Here is a 15,591-nt window from a genome sequence, read left to right on the forward strand (position 1 = left end):
CAAAATGAGGGATTGGGGGGGTGGTCCCCAGAGGTCTCATAATAAAGGCTTCAGGGTCACAGAAAAATTTCGCATTCGAATATGTTCTCAGCAGAGTCACCTATGTACCCTGGGCTCCTCTAAAACTAGTCACGAGGAGACAGCCATCTGACCCAGCAATTGCACCCCTGTGTGAATTTATGTTCACACAAAAATCTGCACCCAGATGTTCACAGAAGCTTCATTTGCAACAGGCAAAAACTGGAAATAACTGGATGTCCTTTAAAGGGTTAATGGTAAGCACACCGCGGCAGATCCCTGCCACCAACACCCAAGGATGCAGCAATCTGGGCGGATCCCCAGAGAGCCATGCTGGGTGCAAAAAGCAGATCCCCAGAGGTTTTGTACTGCTTCAGTCCATTTACCTACATTCTTATGATGACAGAAGTGTGAAGATGGAGAACAGATTAGTGGTTGTCAGAGAGGTGGGGGGAGGGGACTGGTGGGAGGGAGGGGCATGAGGTTATGAAAGCACAGCTGGAGGGATCCAGGGTCGTAACTGTGGTGCTGGAACCACAAACCTACACAGGTGGTAAAAATTCATAGAACTAAAGAAACACGCACACACACAAGTACAGATAAAACTGGGGAAATCAGGGCTTCCCTGGTGGCGCAGTGGTTGAGGGTCCGCCTGCCGATGCAGGGGACACGGGTTCGTGCCCCGGTCCCGGGAAGATCCCACATGCCGCGGAGCGGCTGGGCCCGTGAGCCATGGCCGCTGAGCCTGCGCGTCCGGAGCCTGTGCTCCGCAACGGGAGAGGCCGCAACAGTGCGAGGCCCGCGTAGCGCAACACAGTCTAGTGCTGTACACACATTAGTGAGTCTTCCTGATGGGATGATGAGCAAAAGAAGCCAAACACAAAGCCCACAGACCGTAGGCTCATTTAACTGAAGTTCAAGAACAGGCGAAACTCTTCTACGGTGACGCATCACAATAGTGTTGGAGGCAGTGGAAGGGTTGCCCAGGCAGGGCCTGCGGGGCCTCTGAGCACGCGCAGTGCTCTATGTCCTGGTCAGAGTTGGGGATACACGGGTGTGTATGTTTATAAAACTTTATCGAACCACACACAAGATTTGTGCACTCCGCTGTGTGTTACACTTCAAATAAACACTTTTAAATAAGAGAAAAACACTTACGCCTTGATTAAAGAACAGAAGGCAGCGCTACGGATGCTGGCGGAGCTCTGTGTTTATGTTTGGGTTACGGGCATATTTTCCTCTGTACCTAATTCTCTCTCCTCCCACAGTAGGGGTGCTCGGGGGCCTCCATCACCTCCCTCCTCACTCTCCTTCTCTACCTGAGATTCTGGGTGAAAATCCAAGGTGCCCCAGGGGCTTGAGCCCTGTGCTGGTGGGAAGGGCTGCGCCCCTTGAGTGAGGGGCCTGCGCTGGGCGTGGCCTCTGCCTAAAGGAGGAGGGGAGGGCGGGGGCTTCAGAGTGGAGCGCTGGAGCTGGGCCACCCTGCACACAGAGGGAAGGGCCCAGGGTGCTCCCAGGGGACTCGCTGACCCGGATACCAGCTTTCGGCAGCAAGGACAGGTCAGCATTAGCCACTAGCGAGCATGTTGGGGATGCAGAGGGGAGAAGCGGACCCTCGAAAGAGGAAGGAAGGAAAGGAAGGGGATCAAAGGGGAGGGAGAGAGGGAGGAGGAAGGATTGGAGTCACACACAGCCTCACCCCTAGAGCCCAGGTGGCTCTCCCCGTGCCCCTGGAAGGAGAGAGGGAGGAGGAAGGGTTGGAATCACACACAGCCTCACCCCTAGAGCCCAGGTGGCTCTCCCCGTGCCCCTGGAGGGGGAGAGGCTGCTACTACTGTTCTCCCTGTTTCGCAGATGAGGAAACTGAGCACAGAGTTTAAGTCATCAGACTCAGGACTTAACTCTAGTAAGTGGTAGAGCTGGCTTTAAACCCAGGCAGCCCGGAGGGCCCTGCACCTGCTTTAACGCTCGCTGTCGCCATCTTGAAATCCTTAATAATTTTTGAACACGGGGCCGCACATTTCATTTGGCAAACTACGTCTCCAGTCCTGGGTGCAGTCACAAAGCAAACACCCCAAGTGCCTCCTTGTCATGGGATGACATTCTAGGGGCCGTGCCGGCGACTCAGAAGAAAGAAGGCAGGGGTCCTGACCTCAGCACAGGGAGTGAGCATCTGCTGGTCTAGCCGGAAGGGCCAGGGAAAGGGCACAGATTGTCCTTTAAAGCTCGAGAGGCATAACTCAATCCTTTCTACAATTTCATTACTGGAAAAAATCTATCGGCCCCAGGAGCACTCCACTCACAAAACTGAACTAAAAACAAAAGGACGTTCCCTGTGTCTTCCTCAGGCTCCGGGTTGAGCCGGGTTCCCATCTGTCGCTGACAAGCAGGGGAAGCAGAGCCCCTCTCCTGCTCTCACCCACCCTGGTTCCTCCGGTCCTGGAAGACGCTAGAGGAGGGGGGAAAGCAGGGCCCCAAGGGAACCAGTGTGGTGACGGCCTGCGTTCCTCACCTCTGACCCTCCAGAATGGCATGACGGAGGGGTCGGCTTCCCCCCTTACAGCAGAGAGACTGTAAGCCACTTGTCCAAGGCCGCACGGCCAGTGAGTGGTCGCATCCGGATCTAACCCAGGTTCGTCTGGCTCTGGAACTCAGGCCCCGTTAGCTCAGCTTGCCTCTCTCTCAATATAGTCACACTGGAGGACATTTTCATCCCTCAAAGGAGCCGTGATGCTTAGCTTCGGGCCTTGGCGCCTAACCTGGAGCAGCGTGGCTCCCCGTAGCCACAGCCCCGGCCCTCCTCCAGGCCTCCTTCCGAGCCGGCAGACACCCTGCAGCAGGACTTTCTCCTGAGCTCTCCAGGCCCCAGCAGGCTAGGGACACCCTCAGAGCCTCCTGTGCCCTCCTCTCATCCGATAGTCCATAGGGCCCAGGCTTCTGTTCTGTTTGCCACCGAGAGTCCGTGTCCGGTCGGAGCCTGACACGCAGGTGACACAACTTTCTTTAATGAGGAAAACTAGTTGAGTGATGGTGGCCTTGGGGAAGTGTCCGTGACCGCTCCTGCCTCTGACTAGCTGACCTGCTCCGATCCCCAGGCGATGGGAATGTCCTCCAGGGACCCGGGACGTCACGACATTGTTCCGGACAAGATGCCCAGGATGGCTCCTCCGTGGCTCCCGAATCGCCCCTCTGCTCAGGCCTGTCAGCGTCACAGGCCACATCTGGAGAGCCGTGGTGCCAGCCTGTGCCTGCCCAGCCCCTGCCCACTTCACGGACAGGCGCATCTTTAAGACCATTTGTAAAAATGCCAAATCCGGCAAAAGGGGCTTGGGGGCTAGACTGGAAGCGAGACCACGGAGGCCACAGAGCACACGGATCGCAGCTTCCCCATTCAGAGTCGCTGGGCCCGCCGGTTTCCGTTCCCGCTTCAGGGCATCTTCCCTGTAGAGAGCTGTTTCCACCCTTTCCCGAGCTCTATTCTGTACTGCCTCCCTTGGTCCCTTCCACAGCCCTGGGGGAGACAGGACTGAGGTTCTCTGTGGAGAAGGCCAGTCAGGCACGTGTGAGCCGTGGAGGGGCTGGGCCTCATGCCCCACTGCAGCCCCTGCAGACTCTCCGCCCGGGCTCTGAGCCCGCTGGAGGCCCACACAGATCTGCTCAGGACACAGGGTGCTCTAGGTGACCTCTTTTCCCCTGATGAGGCCTGGGCCCCGCATCTCAGAGCAGCCTGTGGTCCTTGGGTACAGCCTGTGGCTAGGGGGACTCTTTAATGGAGGCTGTCTCTCCTGGTCTCTCACTTCGCACTGGCTTTTGGGAACACCTTCCTTCTGGCATCTGGTTTCTAATCAGGCGTTCATCTCCTGTGCTTTCAAGGGGCCATAGATGGGAGGGAGCACTCTCTCTGCTGCTCAGAGGCACGTGGCAGACTCACTATTCCTTCCAGCAGGAAGGCAGGCTGGAGGGAAGGAGAAGGGAGAGAAGAGAGAGAGACCCAGGCCTTAAATGACCCACCTCACAGCAGGGCCTGTGTCTGTCCCAATTACAGGCCCAAATTGACTGCAGTCACTGAGGGTAGCTGAGCTAATCAACCGCCCAGACGTCTCCTTGCATCTCTCTCTCTCTCTCTCTCTCTCTCTCTCTCTCTCTCTCTCACACACACACACACACACACACCCCAGACAGGGAAACAAGACTGACAACACAGCCCATCCAGCTCCCCCTCCCGGCATCAGTGACTCATACTGAAACTCCCCCTCTGGTTCCAGCGCCCACGGGCTGGGCTGGGGGCTGCCTGCTTCCCCTCCCGGCTGAGATCAAAGCCAGTGAAGGAATCATTCAGCAACCTGGCCACACGGCCCCTTTTTGGGAGGGAGGACGTGTGTTTCCGATCAGCCAGCCGACTCCCTGATCATGATACATTCACGTGCTCTATGTCGCAGCCACCTGCTCGGCCTCCAAAACAAATTCCAGGTCCCAGCCAAGGAGGAAATGTGATCGTTAACTGGGAAAAGTGCAGATGGGTCATTCTGGAAGGTGGAAAGAGTGACAAGGGGTCCCGGCAGGCGCAGGAAATCCCAGCCGGGGAGTCTGGGGGGTTCCTGAGCCCCCCTTAGAGCCGGGAAGCCTGCGGAGAAAGGCAGTCCTCACCCCTTCCCGCCCGGAATTCTGTCTGAGCCTGGGACTCAGGGCGCTCGCCTCCTGAGGGATCAGAGGGGCTCCCGTGTCCCGTGGGAGAGAGCTGGGCTGGCAGCCTGTAGGGCGGGGCTGAGGCCGCTCCCCTGGTCTCACTTACTTTGGGTTACACTCAGCAGGGGTGGGGGGCACCCAATATCTGTCAACTGGATGTTAGCCAAGGCCCCGAGGGGCCTCAGGAGCTGGGAAAAACTGACTCGCATCTCTCTCTTCTCCCGAAGTTCAAGGCTTCAGACCCCTGGGCCCTCCAGGATCCTGCTTCCATCTCTCAGGAATCCAGGTGCGAAACTCAGCTCAGAGAACTTGAACTTCAAGCTCATCTACACAGCCTTCAGGAGCCACTGGACATCAAGGGCACTCTGGAAAAGGGCATGTGCACCAGGGCCATGCCAGCAAGGTTCAAAACAGCAGCACACAGCGCCAGTCTCAGCATGTCCTCTGCTGGGAAGGCCTTGGTCTCCGCTCTCCCTCGCCCCAGCCTGGACCACCCACAGTGTGCTACTGTCTCTGCCACAAAAACCAGACCCGTCACATGCAGAGCATTTTTCCGTCTTCTCTCTTGAGAAGGGACATTAGGCCTCCACAGGGCATATGAGGGCATCCTTGGGAACAAAGACAGTGCCTTTCTTAAGAGGAATCCTGGACCCAACAGTTAATCTAATACATCTTTCCCTCTTGCTGCATATGTACAACTATACCTAAAAAGGGGGCTTCGACTTGAGAATTTATAAAGAGAATTCAGCGTCATGGGCCCGGAAGGCTGACTGCTTACTAGAATGAAACAGATAAACAGGTACAGAAAGAAGTCTTTTCGGAGTTTCCGTTACCTGACTACAGACAGATGCTTCTGGGAGGGATGCTGCCATAAATCCCTTCCCTGGGGGAGTTTTCCCTCCAGAAGAAGACAGGAGACCACCTGCATAAACAAGCATCAAGCTGTCTTATCCCTTAAAGCCTGTACGTCTTTCCTAAATAAACTCATTTTTCCTTCCTGCCCCTCCCCTTCCCCTAATCAGTTAGGTGTATAAACCCCTACCTCCAGCCGCTTCTTTCGTGCGCTTATATGCCTGTGAATATAGCTATCTTTTCTCCTGTTCATCTGTCCATTGTCAGTTAAATTCGCAGGCCCCAACCACCGAACCCAAACCCGTAGAGTGAGTTTTTCCTCCCAACCGTTCGATGTGTTGCTTTCAGAGCTGTCTCCAAGAAAACCCCGGAGACAGTTCCTCTGGGCGAACAGACGTTTGGCCAAGGGGCTTAGTAAACGCGCAGAAACAGGGCCTCGGGTGGGAAGAGAAATCAGAACAGCCACAATCATCTTCACTTTGGAAAATGGGAGTGGGCAGGCCATAAACGCAGTACACTGGGAGGGAGCACACTGCCTCTGGGGCCGGGACGCTGGCCCTGATCCCGCCTCTCCCATCTCTGTCCAGCCTCACGCAGCAGCCAGACAGCCTGCCTTCTCCCGTCCCAGCCTGCACGGCTGGGCCCTGCCTTCCCACACAACGCACAGCCGGCCTTGCTCTGCTGTGGCCTGGGGACCCGGGTGGCCTGGGGACATCGGGTGGACTCTGGTGGCAGCCATGTCTCCCCGACCACCAGCCCCGCCCTGTCGCACTCCCCCAGCCTCCCGCCCAAGCTCTCGGCTTCCATTCTGCATCCAGTTCCTCCAAGAGGCAGGAAAAGCCAAGGGAAAGAGGACCTCCGCAGCGGCTGGGTCTTGTGTTGGCTACGTACAGCTCGTCAGTGGAGGAGATCAGCAAGGCGGGACCACTGCCTTCGCGGCCTGGTTTGCACCCTATCCCCTGAACACAAGCCCACAGACACACACCGCTGGCCAGGAGGACTCCACACCCTGCCCTGCCCGGTCTTGCGACCACCTGTGCAGGGCGCGCGCACTTACTTTTTGGGGCCTGGGTACGGAGGAGGTGTCTGTCCGGCCCCCTGGAGCCAGCAGGGCCAGTAGGTATCTGGCAGCTGGGGTCCAGGAGCAAAGGGGAGCGGGGATGCCTAGGGAAGACTCCTCCCAACCCAGCTGAGGGATCCATTCACAGCCAGTCATTCGTTTCTCACTCACTTGCTAATTCATTCCTTAATTTGTCTACCCTTTCCTCTAACGATCATTTGCTGAGCGCATACTACTGGGGCAGACCTGGGAAAAGGCAAGTGAGACTCAGTGGTGATGGGCACAGTGGAGGGACCTGCCCGTAACCAAGTTCACAGCCAGGGAGATGCTCCAGGGGAGCTGAAGGCAAGGCCGGAGAGCAGAGACTTCACAGGGGAGGTGGAACCTGAGCCCTGCTTGAAAGAGGCTGTGACAGGCCTCCCTGACAGGTGTCAATACACGTGCACCAGACAGAATTTTACAGCCGGCTCGTGAAGGCACAGCTCTCATTCCTGCTGACGTCGGCCCCCAGCAAAGGGAGAGGTGTTCCTCGTGCAGTCCCAGGTAAGCCATCCTCCCCCAAATATCCAGGCCTCACGGGTGGGAAAGGCCTGGACTCTGGGCAAACAGCCTCCTCCTAACCAAGTGCGCGTGGGAAATGCTCAGAGCGCTACGGGGCGCAGCGCGCACTCCGCCAGGGTTTGGAAGATAACACACAACAGCAAGGTACGTCTCCCAGCCCCACAGGGCAGGAGTGTGGCGGTGGACAGGCCTGGGCTCCAGGTCAGCAGGGTGAGCCTTGGTCCTCAGCACCTCCTAGCAGGCTTCAGTTTCTTCAGCTGTAAAATGGGATCATAATTATCTAGCTCTTGGAGCAGTTTGGAGGATTAAAGGAGACCAAACATTTCACCCACTTGCCACGCAGTGAACGGATGTGTCCCTGACCCTCGCCAACCCCAAGACAGAGGCCCTAAATGGTCACAGCCTGGTGTCCAGGGAGGGACAGAGCCTGTTAGGAGCCAGTGGCTGACACAGGTTAGCAGGGTAGCAGGAGCCTGGGGGGTGGGCAGGGGGGGAATGCAGCTGCGCGGGGGGGAAGAAGGAGAGCAGGGCCAAGGAGAGGGGTAGCAGCCCGCACCTCGGGGCTCCGACCAGACCCCGCTGCCCCGCACCGCCCGTGCCTCTCTCCCCGGCCAGCCGCTCTGTCTCCGGGTCTCACTACCCACCCTCAGCTCTGCAAGCAAGGCCTGGTTAATTTAGAGGAGCAATTTTCGTCAATTAGATGAAGTGTAAAATGACCGTTCTGCTCTGCTTGGGAAATGGGGCTTGCCATCCTTAAGGCTTTATTGAAAAGGCATTAAGACAGAATTGTGTTGCCGGCAGGTAGGCAGCGGGGAGGGTACGTGGAGAGGCTTGGGTGGACAGAGCTCCCCAAGCAGGGCTCCGTCTTCTCCAGGCCACCCCGCTACACAGCCCACAGGTGGAAGGCCGCCAGGCCCCCGAGCCAGCCCCGCTGCCTTTGCTCCCTCCTCGCTGCCCACTGCCCTTCCCATCTTCAGACACTGCGGACTGTGGAAGGGCTTCTGTACTCGAGTCCAGCAACAGGGAAGGAGAAACCACAAGGCCCACGGCCCATGGCCCATAGTGAACACTGCCCCAACCATGCACCGAGTCCAATGGGTCACGTGCATCTTGGCCAGGCCTCTTCGGGGGAAGAATCCTCCCTGACATCGTCACCATCCCTCATACGTTGTGTTTTCAGCTCTGTCGCCACCCTGGTCACCCAGGAGAGGACACTAGTCATATAACCATGAGGGCCTGTTGGCACAGTGCTGTTTGCAGAGCTTGCTTCAAACCATTATTTCACGTAGGCGTTACACTATTTATCTCTCTTGGGTCCTAAACGAGGGGCTGGGGTCAGGAACAGTGGGTCCCCTGCGTGGTGTTGGCAGCCCAGTTAGCTTTGCACATGCTTTTCCCCAGATGGAACAGGGTCCTGGGGACATCAGCTATGGGGCTGTGAACCCACAGGCACCACCACTTGGTCTCAGCCCTGCTCCCCGCGGAAAACTTCATCCCACAGGATTCCATGAAGGTGCTCGCTGGGAAACGTGTATGGCGAGCTCCAAAATTTCCCCCAAAGTGTTGAGATTAAGGTAACCAGAAGAGTAAAGTGGCTGCCCTCTGAGTGGGGAAAACACAAGGCGTTTTATTCAAGGAGCAGCGAAAGGATAAAGGAATAAAACGAGGAAGCTTCCTCCCGTGGCTGGGGCAGCCTGTCCCCACGCGCCCGGGTGAAAGAGCTGAGGCTGGTGTAGCAGCTTCATTCTCACCCCTGGGGACCAGGGGAGTGGCTGTGAGGGCCAGAGGACCCCCGCAGGGCCCGGGGCTCCTCACAGCAGGCCTGGGTCACCTCTAGGGCCAGTTTGCTGGCCACACTCACATCTGTCCCCTCAGTCCCTGCATTTGGACATAGCCCTGAGGGTCTGTCTCTTCTCTCCAGGGGTGGTATTCAAAACAGTTAACAACTGATGTGGTCCAGCATAGACCAAGAAAACGGATGTCAGCCTGCTGGCCTTGCCCGTGAGCACTGGCTGACCCTGAGCCCTGATTCTCTCATTCAGCCACGTGGGAATAGATTCATCCCCACACTGCCTGCTGGCACACGTGGATCTTACAGTGTGACCCCGAGCCATCAAATAATAATGATGATGATGTTAAAATTTATCGAGCACTTACTAAGCGTCAGCCCCTGTTCTGAGTACAGCAACGAGTTTAATCCCCATAACTCACCTATGAAGCGGGTGTGATCTAGTTATCTCTTCTGAGAAACAAGGAAACTGGGGATCAAAGTGATTATCACACACTCAGTGAGGGGTGGAACCTGGATGCAGACTCAGGCGTCCAACCACAACGCTGGTGCTCTAACACTCTGTTGCTTCTCTTGGACTCCATTCAAAAAAGGTAGAAAAGCACATCCTCTATTCTGAAACACTGTCTAAATAGCTACACACTCACACAAGCTTTCATTACGGGGAAAATGAGTTTGCATGGACTCTTGTTTCCAGATGTAGTGGCTGCAACAACGAGCATTCATCACCCACTGGGTGTCAGGCCACTGCGTACGACAACGTATCTAGCTAAGAAATGGCTCAGAGAGGCTAAGGAACGTCCCTAATGCCACAGAGCTAGAAGAGGCAAAGCTGAGATTTAAACTGCCACCTCTCTGACTTGGAAGCTTAGTGACGCACTCGCTTTATTTATTTTTAAAATTTTTGAATGTTATTTTATTTATTTTTTTATACAACAGGTTCTTATTAGTCATCAATTTTATACACATCAGTGTGTACATGTCAATCCCAATCGCCCAAGGCACTTGCTTTAGAATTAGAAATTTTCCTCTGGTCCAGGCAGAAGACTGGGAGGGGGAGGGGAGGGAGAGGACACAGCAGCTAGCCGGGAAGTGGCCAGAGGACCAGGGTTTGCGCTTGGCTACGGGAGCCCTCTCCTCAGGCCCTTCCGGCACCGTCTGCCCTGGACCCTGCAGCTCCCACCTGCCGTTTCCATGATGGATGCGCTCCATCTGGTCCTTTTGCACAGCGCTTGTTTTGCAGTCTCAGGAAAACTGAGACCCCAGGGACTCAGTGACTTGCCCAAGGCCGCACAACCAACCCCAGCAGTCTGAGGTGAGCGCTCCCCATCTCTCCCCGTCCTGGCCTGGCCTCTGCTCCCGCCTGATGGGTGAACCCAGCCCTCGGAGGCAGGTGGGCAGACGCCCTGCTTTTTTCCTATCTCCTCTCCCAATTCTGTGCCCTTTGGTTCCCCCGGGAACAGGCTGACATTCACCGTGATTAGCTCGCTTCCCCCCTCTACCCACAGCCAAGAGCTAATTGTCCTGATTTCCTTCCAAGAACGGTCTCTCTGAATAGCCTTCACAGGCACAATTAGGCAGGTTCGGCCTGGCTTTCACACTCCAGTTCTGAAAAAAAAATCAAATCAGCCGGGAAGCCGAGGCTCTCGGAAGTTCTCTGAGAGCTCCTTTGTGTGGGGAACAAAGAGCACACACAATTACCTGCTTAGCTGAGAAGTACTGGACCCCAGAGCCCTGCTTGTAGGAGAGCAGGTCCCGCTGGCTCTCCCCGGCCAGGACCCCACCTCTCGCCCGTTGGCGGCTGTTCCTGGGAGCAGCGGGCCGAGCGCACCTGCCTCTGGGATGTGCCGGCCTGGGGGTGGCGATGCCCCAAGGCCCCCTCCCTCGTCAGGCCTGGGCAGCTGCAGCCACAGGCCATTAGTCAGGGCCTAAAGAACCCCAGTCATGAAATGCTGGAGCCCAGATGCCTCACTGTAAAGATGGAGTCCTCGCCATCAGAGAGGAGAGACGTCCTGCCCAAGGTCATGCGGCAAGTCCAAGCAGAGCCTCCACTCGGAAACAAGTCTCCCTGCAGGTGTGCTTGCCTCATGCTGACCAAACAGCTGGTTTGAGATACACAGTCATCTTGGCCAGAAAAAAGTAAAGGCTTCCAGCCAGCTAAAGAGCATCGTTTTTCCCCACTAAACTGGCGCACGCATCCAATTGTTGACAGGCCGCGGAAACTGTTGCCAGAACTTTCCGTGGGGACACAGAGGGGGTCCTTTATCTCCATGTGGAGAAACCAAGATCCAGAAGGAGCTAGTTCATCTCAGACAGCCAATAAATGGCAGAGCCAAGACTCATCCTGTGTCCCCTGCTTCCTGGACCAGGGCTCACATGTGGTATCAGTCACCCCTGTCCCCCAAACGCTGTGTCTGCAATCCTAACAAAACAGCAGCCTGGTTGACTCAGAGAGCCCATGCCGTTGAAAGGGCGAGTCCGTACCATCCCATTAACCAACAACTTTGTAGGCCCAGCAGCTTGAGGGAGACCAGTCCAAGCGAGGGATTTCCGGCTGTCATTCGGCTCCTTTTTGAACCGTGTACCTGGGTAAGTTCCTCAGCTCTTCGCGCCTCTGTCCCTCATCTGTAAAATGGAGATGACGCTGCCCACCTCACAGGGCCAGGAAAGGGCCTGGGCCAGGCTGCTACATGGTATGCATGCAGTGAGGGTCCTGCCCTCGTGTGTTTGGGAAATGCCCCAACCTATACCTTTCTGTGGCCAATAAAGGCTCTGAGCAGTCCTGCAGGAAAGAAGCCTGTTGAACCGTTTCACTCCAGTGAAGTCTAAATCTCATTCCTCCTGGAGCTGTTTTTTCTGGTTGCACTAGTAAAATCCTGATTTGGAAAACATCACTCCAAGCCCACCTGACTGTGAGATCCTCATGGAAAGACCCTGAGTCTGATCTCAGTATCACCAGCACAGAGGCTGGCTTGGGGCTGTTTGTGGAACTGAATAGGAGAAAAGCCCCAAGGAGGGTAGCCTCAGTCTCCTGAGAATCACAGACAGGAGTAGACACTAGGCAAACACTGCCCGTCAAGGCGAAGGAAGAAACAAGGAATTCGGTGTGCCTCCCTGCCACTGAAGGGCAAGCAGCGAGGAAGAGTGAGCTGTTGCCGCGGCCCCTGGGGTCCCTCGGGTGTTGCAGTGTCCTCCTGGGGTCTCTTGGGTGTTGCAGTGTCCTCCTGGGGTCGCTCGGGTGTTGCAGTGTCCTCCTGGGGTCCCTCGGGTGTTGCAGTGTCCTCCTGGGGTCCCTCGGGTGTTGCAGTGTCCTGCTGGGGTCTCTTGGGTGTTGCAGTGTCCTCCTGGGGTCCCTCAGGTGTTGCTTCCGCCCCCTGGGGTCTCTCAGGGCTGAGCAAGAGACAGCCGGGAAGCTTTTGCTTATTGTCTCGGCACCCAGAGCAACCACAGCTCACAGCTCTTCAAACACTCAAGCTTGAACTAAGGAATCATCACTCACCAGGGAAGTGGTTCTGTCCTATTTGGAGCCACAGAACCCTTTGAAAATGTCACCTGCTCCCCCTCACCTCTTAGCACCAGATGTCACTAAAAAGTAGCACCAGAGTTGATCCCCATTTGAAACTGACATGCATCGCTTGGCCCAAGAGTGTGATATAAATGACAAATTCATGGAAGAAGCCCAGAAGCTGTCCCATCCAAGGGGCTAAGGTCTCCACCGGGCGGGCCCCCAGGGGCACTGCTCTTTATGGGTCACTGTTCTAATTCCTAGTGGCTTCTCCGGAGGTGAAGGTGCTGGAGAGGGGCCTGCCCGGGTTGGGTCCCAGTGGCTTCAGCTTGGTCACAGCTGGCTGACCTGGTGCTGGAGGAGGCTGCTTCTGGAAGCACCCGCCATGCCCTCTGCTGGGAGCAGCCAGGCCTGCTCAGAGCAAAGCCTAGGGCCCCAACTCCAGTCACATGCTAATCTGGTTGTTATTTGAATTTAAATGAGCCTGATAGTTCAAGAGGCCCTATTACTCCAGACACAGAAAATGAAATTAGTGAGGAGATCCCACGAGTGTGTACTAATCTCATCCTCTGGATAAGAGAGTTTAGAGGAGGGAGGGCGCCAGATCCCAGGGCTGAGTCTAAACTGATCTGCTTAATCCTCGCCCAGATTACGGCAGGGAGGGGACAGAGGTGGCTCGGACACAAGCCCCCCCACGTCCCAAAGCTCGGGAGAGAGGAGGCTGGAAAGATACAGCCAAGACCCCGCCTTCACTCTCCCATTCCCCAGTGGTGGAAATCATGCCGTGGGATGATGTAAGGTTCACAGGTTCAAATCCTGAGTTGGCCACTTACAAGCTCATGACCTTGAACCATAAAGATGATGAGCAAGGGCTTCCCTGGTGGCGCAGTGGTTGAGGGTCCACCTGCCGATGCAGGGGACACGGGTTCGTGCCCCGGTCCGGGAAGATCCCACGTGCCGCGGAGCAGCTGGGCCCGTGAGCCATGGCCGCTGAGCCTGCGCGTCCGGAGCCTGTGCTCCGCAACGGGAGAGGCCACAACAGTGAGAGGCCCGCGTACCGCAAAAAAAAAAAAGATGACAAGCAAGTTTATTAAGCCCTTGTCTGTGCCAGGACTATGCTGACTGCTTTGTGTATATCACGTACTCATTCTCTCAACCACCTGCTGAGATCTACTGTTGCCAATTCGCAGATGGGGAAACTGAGCCCAGAGAAGCTAAATGACCTGGAAGCTCTGGGCATTGAATCTCCTATTCATCTATAAAGTCAAGGTAATCCCCCATCTCCAAGGATTAACTGTGGTAACATTTATGGAAACGGCCAGCACAGTATTTGACACAAGGCGACAGGCAATAATGTCCTTTTCTGAAATGCATCCATGCATTCATTCATTTATCTCTTCGTTAATTCGTGCACTCCTTTATTTAAAGTAAAAGGGCCAGCCATGGTGCTGAGATGCCAACAGCAGGCCCTCCATTAGGCCAGGGCATTGCGGGTCCCGTTAACACACGTGTGTTCAACTTCACCGCCCCCGCACCGACCACGTCAAGCTAGTCCCTGCAGAGTAAGGAGTAAAACTGAGCCATCAGCCCCCTCTACCAGGATTATTCATAATTCTAAAAATGGAAACAGCACAAATGCTAAGCAGGAGTAGAATGAATCAACTGTGGTGTATCCGTACAGTGGAATACTCTCTACAGCAACAAAAAGGATGGACTACAGATACACAGAAACGTGGATGAGTCCCATGAACGTGACACTGGGCCGAAGAAGACATATGCCAGATCAAATGCCCTGTGATTCCATTCATATTCAGTACTAGGCCAGGAAAGACCCATCTCAGATGACAGAGTCAGGACGTGGCCATGCCTGTGTGTTGAGGCCACAGGGGCCGGGAGGGGCTTCCTTCTCCCTGATCCCAGAGCCAGCTCCCCAGTGCATTCCCTTTGTGGAAAGGCATCCAGCGGGGCTCTTAAGCCATGTGCACCTTTCTGTATTACAAAATCTGGCTTAAGAAATGTGTATTAGACCCTACACGCAGGGAGGTGCTGTACGGATAGTGAGGTGCCTGCGCGCGGCAGTCAGGAGGGTCAGGACTGGAAGGTGAGTGTCCGGGACACTGGGGGAGCCAGGAGATGAGGCAGAGAGGAGGGAAAGGCTCAGCCCGGTGCCTGCAGGTGTTCGGAGGTCCAGAAGGGAAGAGGACCCAGCAGAGGGGACAGAGAAGGGGGCCAGCGATGCTGGGGGGAGCCCCGAAGGCCATGGAAGCCTCTGGGAGCAGGTACAGCAGAAGTCACGGAAGATGAGGACCGAGGGCCCGTCTGTATCTCGCAATGTGAAGGTCACGTGAGAAGAGCATTTCGGAGGTGAAGAGGGGACAAATGCCGGATTGAAGCCAGCTGCAGAGAAAACGGAGGCAAGAAGGGGGACAAGACCCAGTGGATGCTACTGTCTGCCCAGGCTCAGCTCAATGCCGCCACCTCCAGGAAGCCTTCCCCTATGGCCCTCTTCCTCTCAAGGCCACACCACTTTACAGTCACTTATGGCTGTCCCCACTATGTGAGCTGGGTGCTCCCCGAGAGCAGGGACTGTCTCTTTGTCACCCCTGCGTCCTAGCACACGACAGGCACTTCAGAAACCTTAGCGCCACTCTCTCCCTCTTCAGATCACAGAAGGAAATTCTGAGACTTTCCCAAAACTCTGTTCTCCCGTGTAATGAATTGTTCCTCCCCAAACAACTGTTTCTGTATTGCTGTGCGAAGATAATTAGAATAATGATGAGACCTAATATCGCATTAATTTGGTTGCAAATTATTTGTATTGTCACAGTCATTAACTGAGCGATTGCAATTTTGTTTTAATTTAATCTAGCTCCTTGTGCATTCTGTCAAAACCTCCAAAGAGAATGTAACCCAGAACCTCGTTTCAGAACAGACTAAATGTCAAATTTATAGAACGTATGGAGATCCACCTGCAGTGCCCACCCTCTGGAGTGAGGAAACCCAGAAACAGCAGGGAGACAGGTAAGCCCAGGGCAGGACCAACACTCCCTGCCTCTCACCCAAGAAACTGGTTCTCTGGCCCCCTCAGTCTCTCTAGACCCCAAGGGCCTCGAGGGCAAG

Source organism: Aethalodelphis obliquidens, unplaced genomic scaffold (assembly GCF_003676395.1).
Source record: "Aethalodelphis obliquidens isolate GAN/ISIS:26980383/991018 unplaced genomic scaffold, ASM367639v1 scaffold12, whole genome shotgun sequence".
In the NCBI taxonomy this organism is placed as follows: Eukaryota; Metazoa; Chordata; class Mammalia; order Artiodactyla; family Delphinidae; genus Aethalodelphis; species Aethalodelphis obliquidens.